The sequence below is a fragment of the Camelus bactrianus genome, chromosome 20 (genome assembly GCF_048773025.1).
Source record: "Camelus bactrianus isolate YW-2024 breed Bactrian camel chromosome 20, ASM4877302v1, whole genome shotgun sequence".
Classification (NCBI taxonomy): Eukaryota; Metazoa; Chordata; class Mammalia; order Artiodactyla; family Camelidae; genus Camelus; species Camelus bactrianus.
Genome location: NC_133558.1, coordinates 16,802,550 through 16,816,336, shown reverse-complemented (window position 1 = coordinate 16,816,336; position 13,787 = coordinate 16,802,550). Strand labels below are relative to the sequence as shown.

The 13,787-nt window shown below is 36.8% G+C and overlaps 1 protein-coding gene and 1 pseudogene across 3 annotated transcripts in view; one reads left to right on the top strand and one right to left on the bottom strand.

The window, feature by feature from the left end:
- Nucleotides 1–13,787, top strand: part of LOC105084186 (cytidine monophosphate-N-acetylneuraminic acid hydroxylase) — a 216,769-nt gene that overhangs the window by 105,055 nt on the left and 97,927 nt on the right. The window lies entirely within an intron of this gene.
- The window catches only part of LOC123614107 (KATNB1-like protein 1), a 30,551-nt pseudogene continuing 21,412 nt past the window's right edge, over nucleotides 4,649–13,787 (bottom strand).

Here is a 13,787-nt window from a genome sequence, read left to right as displayed (position 1 = left end):
ATTGGACATTCCTTCAATAACTAGAAAATAGTACAAAATATAAGGAACAACTGCTTTTCAGACACTGAACATCGGATGGAGCAGGACTGTGATCCTTGAAGGAAGGGAAACAAAGTGAGTACTATGATTGCCACCAGATTTCTGCTTGGAAATAACTGGGTGGTGGGTGAAAAGAGGGAAACCCTAAACAGAGTCCATGGGGTCAAGGAGATGTAAAGTTTGGAGAGACAGGGGTGGCAGTATCTTATGAGATAGAGTGCCAAGAAGCAGGGAGCTGCACTGAAAAGCAAATCAATAAATTTGATACAATCCTAGGTGGACTGATCAAGATGAAAAGACAGAAGATAGAACTTAGCAATATGAGGCATGAAAGAAGAGTCCTCACTTACAAACATTAAAAGGGGAGGAAAAGGATATTATGAACAACTTAATACCAATAAATCTGATAATTTAGTTGAAACATACAAATGACAAAAATTGCCAAAATCGACTCAAGAAGAAATAGAAAAATCTGAAGAGCTCTATATATTAAAGAAGTTTGAATTTGAAATTAAAACCTTCCTGAAAAGAAAAGAAGAAACAATCACCTCACTTATCTCAACAGATATACTCACACACCCACACATAAATACAAACATGAGACAAAATTCAACAGCCATTCATAATAAAACCCCCAAATATGCTGGAAAGAAGAAAAGGGAATTTCCTCAACTTGATAAAAGTCATCTACAAAAACCCTACACCTAATAATACACTTAATGGTGAAAGACTAAATGGTTTCTCCCTAAAATCAGGAAAAAGACAAGGATATCTTCTCTTCCTACTTGTACTTAATATTATGCTAGAAGTCTTAGCCATTCCCATAAGGCAAGCAAAACGAATCAAAGTCACAGTGATCAGAAAGGAAGAAAACATTTTGCAGACAACATGGCTGTACATAGAAATCCTAAGCAAACTACCAAAAAAGCTATTAGAAATAATAAGTGAATTTAGCAAGATTGCAGGACACAAGGTCAATATATAATCAATTGTATTTCCATATGCCATATACCAGCAATGAAAAATTTGAAATTAAAAATTTAAAATTATAATTTATGATAGCATAAAAAGTATGTAAGGATAAATTTAATAAAATATGTACAACACGTATAATGAAAACTACAAAACATTGCTGAAGTAAAAAAGAGCTAAATGGAGAATATATTAATAACCATAGATTGAAAGATGTGATTAAAGTGTTAACTTCTCCTCAAATAGAACTTGAGATATTAATGAAATCTCAATAATAATCATAACAGAATTTTCTGTAGAAATTAACAAGATGATTCTAAAATTCATATGGAAATTCATAGAAACTAGGATGGCCAAAACCTTGAAAAAAACAAAGTAGTTTGCCTCTTTAACTGACCTCTTGAGATTGTATAGAAATCATCTGTGTCCTGTAGCGTCTTAATTACTCCCATATGAATTGAATTCATTCAATAAACACCCCTATTTGCATATCTGGATTATCTCTAGAAATAGCTGTCCCTGTTTGGAGAAGCTTTGCTGTTTAAGCAGTTCTCAGAAGCATATGGGGATCCTCTCCTATAAACCCCTCAACCCTAACTTCTATTCCCCAGTTCTCCCCACATCTTTTCTAGAAATGAGGTAAGCTGACTCGGAGGCTTTTAAATTCTGAATTTAAGTCACTCATTCTAAGTCACTCCAGAGGTCTGGAGATCTTGAAATAATTGTCTCCTTTATCCAAGAAAAAATAAGCTTAAGTCAACTTTTCACTTTCTGATAGCGCTGGGGTTCCCTTGGCTATTTAGGTAGGAACCCCATTAGCAAGTCAACTACCCCTCTGATAAATAGGAGATTTACAAATAACTCACAATTACTTTGAGTTAGTACAACAAGGGAGTTACCAACCAAGCTACTCTGAAAGTGGCCTGTGAGAAAAGCAGCAATGTAAAAAACTGCCCAACTTCTGGCTTTCTTTCAAACGATTACCTTAAGTTTGTATTGTACCCTTTGTTATATTTTTACTTATTTAGATCTCCTTTGTTAATATTATTATTGCTCTATGAAGAAATACCTCTTTTAACTGATGTTATTCCAATTTTGGCAAATCGACATTTTGCCAAATGGCATGAGAACTGTGTGAATAAAAACTTAACATGTATGACTCCTTTCTTCATGCTGAGCACTTGCAATGTTTTTTCTCATTTAATCCTCAAGGCAATTTTTATTACCTCTATTATTCAGATAGAGAAACTTCACCTAAAAAATAAAAAATGAAAAAAGGAGAAACTTCACCCAAGACAGGTTAAATGACAGTTCCAAGACCACACATCAAAACCACAGAGTAGCCCTGATTTACAGTTTGGGTTAAAAAGTGGTATTTCCATTTATTCCTACAGCAACTATGAAGCTTAAAAAAACTGACTACTACTGCCATCTGCTGGTCGCTGACTGAGTTGCTCTTAACTCAGGCTACACTATGGGCCCAAGTGATTTTGATACACCTCAGGGCCGTCTATCCTGCTGGCGTCTAGAACAGTGCCTGACACGTTATAGACACTCAAAACTTGTGAAACAAATCCCTGGGAGATCCCAGGAGAATTTTGGTTGGTAAAAGTTCTCAGGTTGTTCTTTATTTTAACTCCACAAATAATCAAACCAGGAAGAATACGGAGGCTCCCTCCACACCAATGACATTGTTGTAACTGTTACACCAACCATGCCACCTCTGCACTTATATACATACTTTGCAGTTTCATTGCTTTAACTGATAACCAAGATTATCAGTTGAGTCTCACGCTTATGTTTAAATCCAGCTCTACCATTTCTGCTGCGTAGGTTTCAGAAAGAATCTTCGTTTTAGAACTGGAAAGGACCTGAGAAATCCTAGCTAGTGTTTGTTTCTCAAGTCCTGCTTCAAAAGATGGTGATAAAAGAGTGTTTCATAGACAAATAAGTTGCATAAACAATGCAGTATATGAAGCTCCATTGGGTTTTTTTCACTGGAGAAGTTCTTTGAGTATTTAACATGCTTACTCTGCATAGGACCCAATAGGAGAGGGAATACGGGATACAGTGCTTCCCCAACCTGTTGGACTACAGCATTCTTTTCCATTAAGCTCCTATTAACTTCTCAAGGAATGCTAGTGTTTTACGGAACTCAATTTGGAAAATTCCAGCATCCTAACTCCAGTTATTACAGACGGAGCCCAAAGAGAATAATTTGCTCAGTATCATTCAGCTAGTTATTGGCAAAGCAAGGACTCTCATTTGAAGTGTTCTTTTCATAATATCATTCTTTCTATTTAATTTCTCCATATGAAAACCAAACACTAAGATGTACTGCCTTGCACAAAACTTTACGGTTATAAAGGGGATGTGAACTAACATTTAACGAGTGCTGCTATGTGCTCCTTGTTCAACCCCCCTCCCCTCCTGCTATAAATGGGCTAAACATTCCAGGCCATATGACTGTTGTATTTCACACCATGATTTAATAGATGCACATTCTTGTTTAAACACATCCCTCTGTAGGATTAATCAGCGAGAGTCCGCTCTGAGAGATACATCTTGTTGATTTTCGAAGTGTCAGCCACATTGAGCTTTATTATTTCCTAGAAAGTTATACCATTTCCTGCCCTAGACTCTTCATGCATGCTGGGTCCTTTTACACTCCTCTTGTTTTATTTCTTCCACTGGACTCCCAGTGCATAGAACTGGGTTAATCATAATTTCTGATTGATGATTACCATCATCACCGTTCCAGTCACAGGATCCTTTATTTCTTTTAATAAAGAAATAATGAATGGAATCCAACCCAAGGGCCAGAATACAACCAGTAACTGATACTTACCTCCATGTTCCTTCCTTATCCTGTCTTGCTGCATCTCCCTCAAAGGATACCTTGATCCTAAATATTAGACTTATCATTTGCTTGCTTTTTTGTTGGTTTTGTTTTGCTCACATGTGCATATGAACACATACACACATTTCTTTTGATTACTTGTTTTTGGGTCACATTCTGTTGCTTCTTTGCCTGAGAATCTTTGATTAGATGCTGGACGTTGTGAAAGTTCTACCATTCAGTGTCTAGTTTTGGTTGTCCACCTGGGGTCCATTCACAACCCAAGTCCACTGAGTCCAAGGGACACATTAGTCTTAAGGCTGGTTCAGTTTGGCAATTCCCCTGAGATTGTTTTATTTGATTACATTAAATAACCTATTGAAGATTTAATTTTATTCTGAAAAATATCCAAGCTTCCTAAATGAGATTGGGGTGGATTTGACTTTTCCCTCTTGTCTAGCTCAAGGTCACAGATCTAAGGTCATTTTAATGATACTTCCAAGCAGATACAGACATTGCCAGAAACTTTCCAGTCCATGGACTTCCCACATTTAGAAAAGACAACACTGTCTGTAAGAAAAGCATGAATAACTTAGAGCAGCAAAATAGGAAAAGCTAGAAAGGGAGCTAATGCAAAGTCAAGGTCATAGGAGTATACTACCTAAGTGCACAAATGATCACCAATGAGGCTGAGCTGTATCACAGGGCTTCCCAACCCTCTTCCTGACATACACACATAGAACATGGTTTTATTTGTCCAGCACACTGGCGTAAACAGATAAATCACCTCTCATTAAGAAGGGGTGTTTCTAGGGCCCCCAGTACATTGCCAGGCCCTACCTGGCTGCCCTGAGGGCTCAAGATGTTAACACACTTAGTATCTGTTCACTGTGTGATAGCTGAGATAATCTAGGCTAAGCGTTCTTGTAATTTTACAAATACTGTTCAAGAAAGAAAGGCGATGAGAAAACCTACGACTTCTATGACCCACATAGATTTATAGTCAGCAACTGCTGAGATGTTTAAGATCTGTGGCTGATTCATAGTCAGGCTAAACAAGCATATTTCCTTGACAATCAATTGTATAACCATCATCTTATTAGTCATGTCTTGGATACACACATACTAATATATACATACAATTACATAATACCTTTTACATCACAGAGCACTTCATCGTAAAACACTTTTAAAAAAATCCACCAACACTTATCATTGCAGTTGTAAAAATTCATCCCCATTAGGTAATCTTATTCACTTTGACTAACAGGGAATAGGAAATGAGAGCTTCTTGTTTTGTTTTGTTTTGTTTTGTTTTTGTTAAGAAGATATGCAACTAGTAAGTCACAAAGAGCTAGTACTTGAACCCAGATTCTTAATTACACAATATTGGTGCACAAGTGACTGCTGAGGAATATGACTTTAACCATCACTAGTAGGTACATTTTTCTGTAGAACTACAGAGACATCCATGGGCGACATAGCAAATGCCAGCATGGGAATGGATCCCAAAAGGATAAGATCTTGGATATTTTCGTTTTGCTCAAATATAGCTCAAGTTTCCACAACCCAAAAGGAAAGAGGGAGCTTGGTAACGTTCCTGTGTACAACCATAAAAGTTTGGTTTTGTTTTTTTTTTTTAAATCACATGAGGAAAGCTGAAATAACATCCGTTTCTTTTCCTTGGAATTGAGAAGGACACTCTCGTACAAGGAAGGCCATGTTCCTGGCTTAATCTTAAATGCGACTAGTTTGTGCTTTCCTCTTTAGAATGGTAAGCCCTCAGAGAGGCTAGACAACAACCAGGGAATTTTAGAATTACATGCACAGCGATTACATTGTAGCATAACAAGCCAGCGTTCGAATAAGCCTTCAAAAGAAAGCTGTTTATTAGGTTAAATACATAAATACACATTGATAATTTAAATTTCCTGTTCCAAATATACTTGCATGCAACCTCAAGGAAATAGAACTGAAACAAACAAAAAAACTTTACCATGGAACTATAGTGCCCTTGGCAAAAATAACAAATACAGAGGATGGAAATCTTAATTCCAAGAAAAAATATACTTCAGCCACAGCATGAGAAATGTGTTTTGGATTTAAGGAAGATTTCACTGACACCTGTTTCTTATTGAAAGAAGAAACAGGAAAAGGTAGTTAATTTTCTTCTCTGAAGATCTTATTTTGTATTTTTAACTTACTAAATATAACCATAATAGTCAATATTTGGGAAATAGAAAATACTTCCAATTTCTCTACACTCTCAGTGTGCACTATTTCTAACAAAGCAACTGTCACCATTTTTTATTTATCTTTGGCTTTTTTTGAAATATGTGCACTGATTACATATCTGTTGCTAGAACACAACAAAACTTCGTATTTTACAATTTTTGTTTCTGAGTTCAACATTGTCCAAGCAGTTTTCTACATTGCTGTGGAGTTCATAATTGTTCTTGAAATTAACATTCCGTAGAGGAGATATATTGTAACTGCCTTAAATATTGCCCTGTTGTCACTTCTCATTTTCTGCCAGTATGAATTATGTTGCGATGGACATGTTCATACAGATAGTTTTTGCTCATGTTTGGACAAGTTTCTCAGGATAAAATCCCAGAAATCTGAAACAGAAGCTAGGAAATTTTTTTATGGCTTCCCCCAAATTGCTTTCCAGAAAGGTATCATTTTTGTTGCTGTCAGCAGTGCCTGAGAGAGCCAGTTTTACTAAAGCTTTATTGGCATCGAATATCATAGCTTTTTATATTTTCACTAATTCAAGAGGCAGTAAGTATTCCCTCACTCTTGGCTTTTCTTTTCTTTTCTTTTCTTTTTTTTTTTTTTACAGCCACAGGACAACACAATCATTAGCAATATATCTCATTTACCTTTTGACCAGTTGACCAAATTGGATGTTTGGCTAACTCCTCAAAGTGATCTCTACAACAGGCGATGACTCCCATTTGGAACGTTGTTTGATCATCCCATTATTTTGGCGCATAAACAGAGAAGTCTGTCTCTTCCAAAAACCAGTTTATAGTTCACAGTTTTGCAGGTTGACTTAAGCCCTGTTTGTATTTTTGAGTGCTTGAAACTGAAGACAGAAAGTAGGGGAGAAATATTCACAGGTGAGAATATTTAGGAGGACTTTGACTTGAAATATGCACAACTACATCCAATCCTCCACACATAATTAACAAGCTTTCAAACTGGTGGAAATTATCCCAGCCTTGACAGAGATCAGCTTGAGCTCATGACTGACTCTTAGCTGCAATAAAGATCATAAGAATCACCTTTTAAATCAAAATGTGGAAAGAAAAGTATGTCTTCATTCCATTAGTTCTTTCTGCCCTCAAACATACCGGCCTTGATTAGTTTAACTCAGCCCACAGTTATTTAGCACCTACTGAATTCACGGTATTCTCTGATCTGCAAAGGCTGCTGAGATGAATAAGGCATGATCTTTTCCCTCAAGGCACACATAGCTTTATATTATAAATCAGTAAACATTTTTCAGGTAACAGACATTTCAGAAATTACCTCCAAGACTGCAAAATAACACACTGCCTCTAGAAGACTGTGAGACTCAGGGGGAAATGCCCTCTAAGGCAAATTTGTCTTGGATCCCATCCAGGAAACCACCAAACTTTTTTTAATGATGCGGTCTCACCTACAAATGAGCCACACACAACATTACCCTGCAGGGTAGCCCAGACTCATGTGTTTACAAACTGAAAATCAATGGCCTTTCTTAAATGACTCTCTGTCTTAGCTGAGTGTAAATTTTCAAATATTGCTTTGCAATATATACTCAAGTCAATGCTTTAAACCTCTATGTTTTTATTTAATATTGGGAAATGCCTTGCTAGAAATAAAAATTGTAAGAGTCACTGCCAGGTTTTCTAAACAGAGGGTATCAATAACCAATAATCAATAACCAATCGATAAACACTGTCCTAGTCATACACCCAAATTATGCCTGGTTGAAAGGTTGGTTAGGTGAGCACATGGGTTATTGCCCATCGCTGGAGCTCCGGCTTACACGCTCTTTATAAAAGATCAGGCATCATCCCCACTGCCAGTGAGTATAATCTCCTGGAGGACACAGTAGGTATCAAGAGAGAACCCAAATTGTGATAATAATATGCTGAAAGCAGGAGTGGGTTGGGAGCAATGATTAATAGTAATCAAATATGGGTATGAGATAACATTTGTCAGGTGCCTATCCTGTATTAAGCACTGGGTCAGGCAAGTGATATGTATTCACCCTTGAAATTTTCCTAGGAAGAACACGAGAAAATTTTTATCCCAACTTTGAAAACAGTAGAAACTAAGGCTCAGAGAAATTAAACAACTTTATCAAGCTCACATAATCAATAGTCATGCCAGCATTCGAACTCAGAACAGCCTGACTCCAGAGCTAATATTCTCTCCTTCATACCGTCCTGTTCAAGGAAAGCCACTGGGAAGACACACGTCAATTGTGATCAAAGGGAAGGCCAGTTGGTTGAAGACGTCATATTAAGTGGTTCTAGGTACTTTCCCCATAAACATCTTTGCCATTAGACATCTTTGCCCCCAAGCATTTTTGCTGCAAACATTTCTGCAGTATAACTAATTCACTGTAAAGCAGTTCTGCCATGATAGGTCAACAGTTGGGTTTGACAGTTTGGTTTCAGCGAGTTGAAGCATGTTATTTCTTCCAGCTAGTGATGCTCTTGATAGCTTTATTGAGCTGACAGCTGGTGATGATTTGCTCCAAGAATTGGTTTCTTATTTCCTCCTCCTACATTGGAGGAGAAAGAGGATAAGAGTTAAAGGAACCCACATTTCTCATAAAACTGCCATGTCTATCAACAGACACATGACAATATGCCAAGTACAACATACAGCAAACAATGGAGCAGACTCTTTTACATCGCAGTACTTAGCTCACTTACAAATATGCATCCTAGCGTTTGGAAACTCAGTGAAGAAATAAATTTTAGTGAAAAAGAAAATGAGGAGAATGAGGAGAAAAAATCAGCAAGTAAAAAACAAATGTATATAAATACTCTGAACAAAAGACTTATAGGTCAAATACTTAAACACAACCCACATGCGATGAATCTACACACATTTTAAATGTATTCAAATATTTGGCATTTTGCAATAGCTTTTTTAAATTATTATTCATTTCTTATGTTTTATCATATCCTTTTTTAATGCTCCTCTTTAAATTTTTCTTTTATTTTATCTTTTATGAAGAAACTGCCTCATGGCTAGTGAGTTATGTAGTGAAAATCCTTGCAGCAAAATTATCTTCGGTGAAGACGCTTACGGCCAAAGTACCAGACACAATCTTGAGCATTTGAGACTATCTGAACAAGTAAACCAGCCCTGTCTTAGAGGTTACTTGGGCTTCCTCTATGCTCTTAAGTTACTCGGGGTTACCAAGCAATAAATTTAAAAAGTAAGCCAATAAATGAGGTGAATTTTAATTGGATTTGATTTTATCTAATGGGAACTAGCAGGAGGTAATAAAGAACAAAGTCAGGAAGAAGTTAGAATGCTCTCGTTTTTAACTTAAAATTTTCCCCTTAATCTAAAACATTGAACACTGAAATGTAGAAGTGGATAGCACTGGCATTAAAAAGCATATGAAAATGAGAGTTGGGCTCCATGGGTTCATTTTTTTAAAAAATTTGATTGACGTACTATTTTACGTGATTAATTTACTTATTAGAGCTGACATGTCTAAGTGATATCTTTCTCTTGCCCAACTCTCTCTGGCTTCCGTAACTTTTGCCATTTAGATCTTCTTTTTCCTTTTGTCATTTATTAACTGCTGGCGCTGTCAAATCGTGCTGGCTGACAGCAAAGCTATTGTGCATTTAGGAAACGGTGACAATACCCTGGCCCAGCCGCATTTACAGAGGAACCTGGGTAGGTTTTTGATGTATTGTTGGGACATAACTAGGAAATGGCAGTTCCTCAGTAGAAGGTCAAGACAATTTGTCCAACAAAGTCATGTGTGAAGCTTAGCCCCGTGAAGAATCTGTGGACATCCAAGGGTTAGCAATGGGAGTTGGGTCTTGGCAGAAGAAGTGACACTTAAAAAGCTTTGAAAAGGTATCAATTCTCCATAAAAGTTAAAAAACAAGAAAGATTCACAGCTGTTAGACACACAAAGGAAGATTACCTTGTGCCCAGCCACTTCCTCTTCCTCATCACAGAAGGTGAGTTTAGGAGGGGGGTCGGGGCTTGGGCTCATGCAGTATTCGAATACTGGACTCAGTGCGTCACGTCACCTCTGAGAGTCAGTGTCCCCATCTGTGAAAGAAAGATGACCAATCACCCCTGCTGGGTAGGTACTGGGATTAAATGGGATAAAAAATAAAGCACTGACACATGATAGAGACTCAGCAGATGATAACTCCTGCAACTCACTCTTATGCTCAGAACCATTTTTTAGCCACTCGTGAGGACAGCAGGACACTGAGTATGTTTCTCCTCCTGTTCCCTCGAGTCTTTCTTGTGTGGATGCAGGGTCAAATGTAATTAAAAACTTTCCTTTTCTTTCTTTCTTTTCTTTCCTTTCTTCCTTTTCTTTCCTTCTTTCCTTCTTTCTTTCTTTCTTTTCTTTCCTTTCTTCCTTTTCTTTCCTTTCTTTCTCTCTCTCCCTCCCTATTCCCTTCCTCTCATCCCTCCACTATCCTTCCTACCAATTTTTATTGCTTTTCAAAAGTTACATGCACACAACAACATGTTTCTTGTAGAAAATGTTCATGTTTATTGCAGATAACACAAATAAGCAAAAAGAGTGTATAATTTCCCATAATTCACATCACGGGTAGACCTACTGTGAGTGTGTGTGTGTGTGTTTCTAAAGCAGTAATTCTCAACCTTTGCTGTACACTGGCATCACCTGGGGAGCTTCTGAAGTAGGTACCTGCAATTCTCACCCAGAAATTCTGACTCAGTCCAACTGAGGTGGGTCTGGTCATTGGATTTTTAAAAGCTCCCCAGGTGATCCTTCTGTGCAACTAGTATCTGTTGACTTCTTTTCTACACTTATGTACTTCACAAAGATGAGCTCATAGCCTGATATTTCCCCTTAATATACCATGATGATCTTTCAGTGTAGATAAATGTACTTCCAGAAAGTCTTTTTTTTTTTTTTAAAGCAGGACTTACACGTAGTGAATTTATTCAAATAAAAGAAACAACTGACACAGAACTAAAGATATTAGGAATCTGCAAACAGTAAAAAGGTGAATACAAATTAGCTAAATCCATAAACATTTCAAGGTAAGAATCTGCAAAGTAATTTTCACCTCCATTCTGTCACATACATACACACATTCATGACATGTTGATTCTGGCGAAAATCAGAGAAACCAAAAATATCCTTGAGTTTTATAAACTGTGTGAAATTAATTTCAAAAACCTTCTATATGAATGTAAACCCTAATTTCAGGGATGTCTTTGATCATTTCAGAAGTATGATGGTTTTCATTTTTTAACAGTTATTGATATCATCACATATTGGCTTAATAATTATGGTATTTTGCTTACCTAATGTCTCTGTAAACAAAATATTAATATTGATTATTTGCTTTTAAAAACATTTAAAACACTTTTCAACATAAGAAAATAGCTACATGCATTTAAATGTTTTCTTGTGAAACATTTAATACTAATCTCAAGCAAATTAATGGTGATTGCTGTTTGTCATTTCTGGTATGAAATATCTTTGATTTTTTTTCATAGAAGTATAAATTATACTCTTGTGCAGTCTAAAGAATTGCTTAAGGACAAAGTATTCTTAAGCAACATTAGACATTTCAGCACGGGAATTTCTCATAGTGCACTTTTACCTCCTTGAGGTTGAAAATGTTTCTTTCACGTATTTTTCAACTTTGCTGTGAAGTAGATTGTTATGTTTCATTGGTGGTTTAATTATATGGCTTTAAATAAAGGTTTTGATTCTGTCCATAGTTCATAGTTCTCAGAATAGATGCCTTTCTGGAAATCATGTATTTCAAGAGATTTTGGATAAACCAACATTCTTTAATAGGCAAAGCCTCTCAATGCAACTGCAATAAATATTACCAGTATGTTCTGGAAGAAAAGGAAGATTATTTTCTCATTTCCACAATTCTTTCAATTGTTCTAAAATCGCAGCATTTCTATCAGACTCAAATTCTGTATGAGCTGATGAGTTTGACCTTTTAAAAATGATTGCCTAAAATCAGTTTAAATCAATTATTACATATCCTTCAAATCGCCTTTTGAATTATGACTTTATAAGGGGCAACAACACAGCAGCCAAGTGAGATGTATTCTTTTTCTTTCTGTAAACTGTTTGTGAACATAGGAAGCTCAGCACAGCTCAAAGAGGGCCAGACGTGCACTTGGACTTCACTTCCTCTAGACGTTAAGGCCACGTTTAAAGTCAGATTTCTATTGAACAGATCTTGCATCATTTCATGGTTCTGAGAAACTTCAGAAAAACACCCGTTATGTTTCTGTTATGGGCTCTCTGTCCGTGGTGAACCAGCATCACTGGAGCTAGGCAAATATGTTCAACTATCATTGAATAATTTCCCAGGCTGAGGCCTGCAAAGTCATGTAATTTTTCCTTTATTTGCCAGGTCATAGCCACAATTTCCAGAGAATCTGTTTTTTGAGAGAATTTCTTTTCCCTCCAATGAGGATTTGGAAAAAGATGACAAACTTTCTGTACTTCTTGTGTTAGGCCTGGTCACCTGCAATGTCTTTCTGCCCCCAAGATCTGGGTCCACAATTCTGTTATTCACACGTGACTGCCCAACCAGCCCAGATAACTTTCCCTTCAAGTGGCACCTCTTTGGCCTCCACTAAGTCATTTTAAACGCTGGAACAGCTCTCCATTATACCATAATTTATTTAACCCAATAATCTGCTATTGGGCATATAAATTATTTCCAATTCTGATTTAGACAAATTATAATCTAACAGCTCTAAATGTATCCCCATATTCTGAAAAGTAATCCCTCGAAACAAATGCCTAGATGTAAATTGCTAGAATAAACTGCTGTGAAATCAGTTGATAAGCAAGAAGGCATCTTCTTATTTTCTTGTGTAGTTTTTTTAATTACTTGGAAATTTGAAGACTTATTTCCATATGTTGACTGGCCATCTGTATTTCTTCCTTCATGAGTTGCCTATTTATGTCCTTTGCCTATTTTCTAGTTGGCCCCTTCACCTTTTTCTTATTGTTTCTTAGAAGTATTTCTTGAGGATGATTAGGGATGGTTCACTAGTTAGTATAGCAAAGTTTCCAAAATAGAATGGCTTAAAGAAAACAGGAATCATTTTTTCTCTCATGTAACAGTTTTGAGGTGAGCAGTTCAAGTTAGTGGGACAGGTCTAATGCACATGGTCATTCTTCCATCTCGTTGCATAACCATCACCAAGGTTGCTGCCCTGGTCTGTGTGGCTAAGCTGGGTGTAGGAATGCCTGCCTTCCAGCTGTCAGAGAGAAGAAGCACGGAGGATTTTAAGGCCAAGACCCACATGTGGTAAATATTACTTTTTTAAAAATCTAGGTGAGATCTAAGACACAGCCATATCTTAATCAGGTGCAAGGGAGGCTGAGATTGTATTGTGTTTGTGTAACTGTTTGTCCCACTGTGACACTTCTATGGAACAAATGGACCATGGATGCAAGTGGACAACTGATAATCTCTACAAGAATGGGTTAATTTTCACTTGTAAGTCACTGGGATTTAGCTAAAATCTCACTTTCTCTGGGAAGTCTTCCATAACTTCTCTGTCCCAGCAGAGTATAATGATTTATCCCTTTCTTTATGTCATTTTACCTCTTACCTATGTCTATAATTACATGATTATATTTCTGTTACTGAATTTCATATTCATCTTCCCCGCTAGAATTGTGAGCTTCTTGTGAGACCAT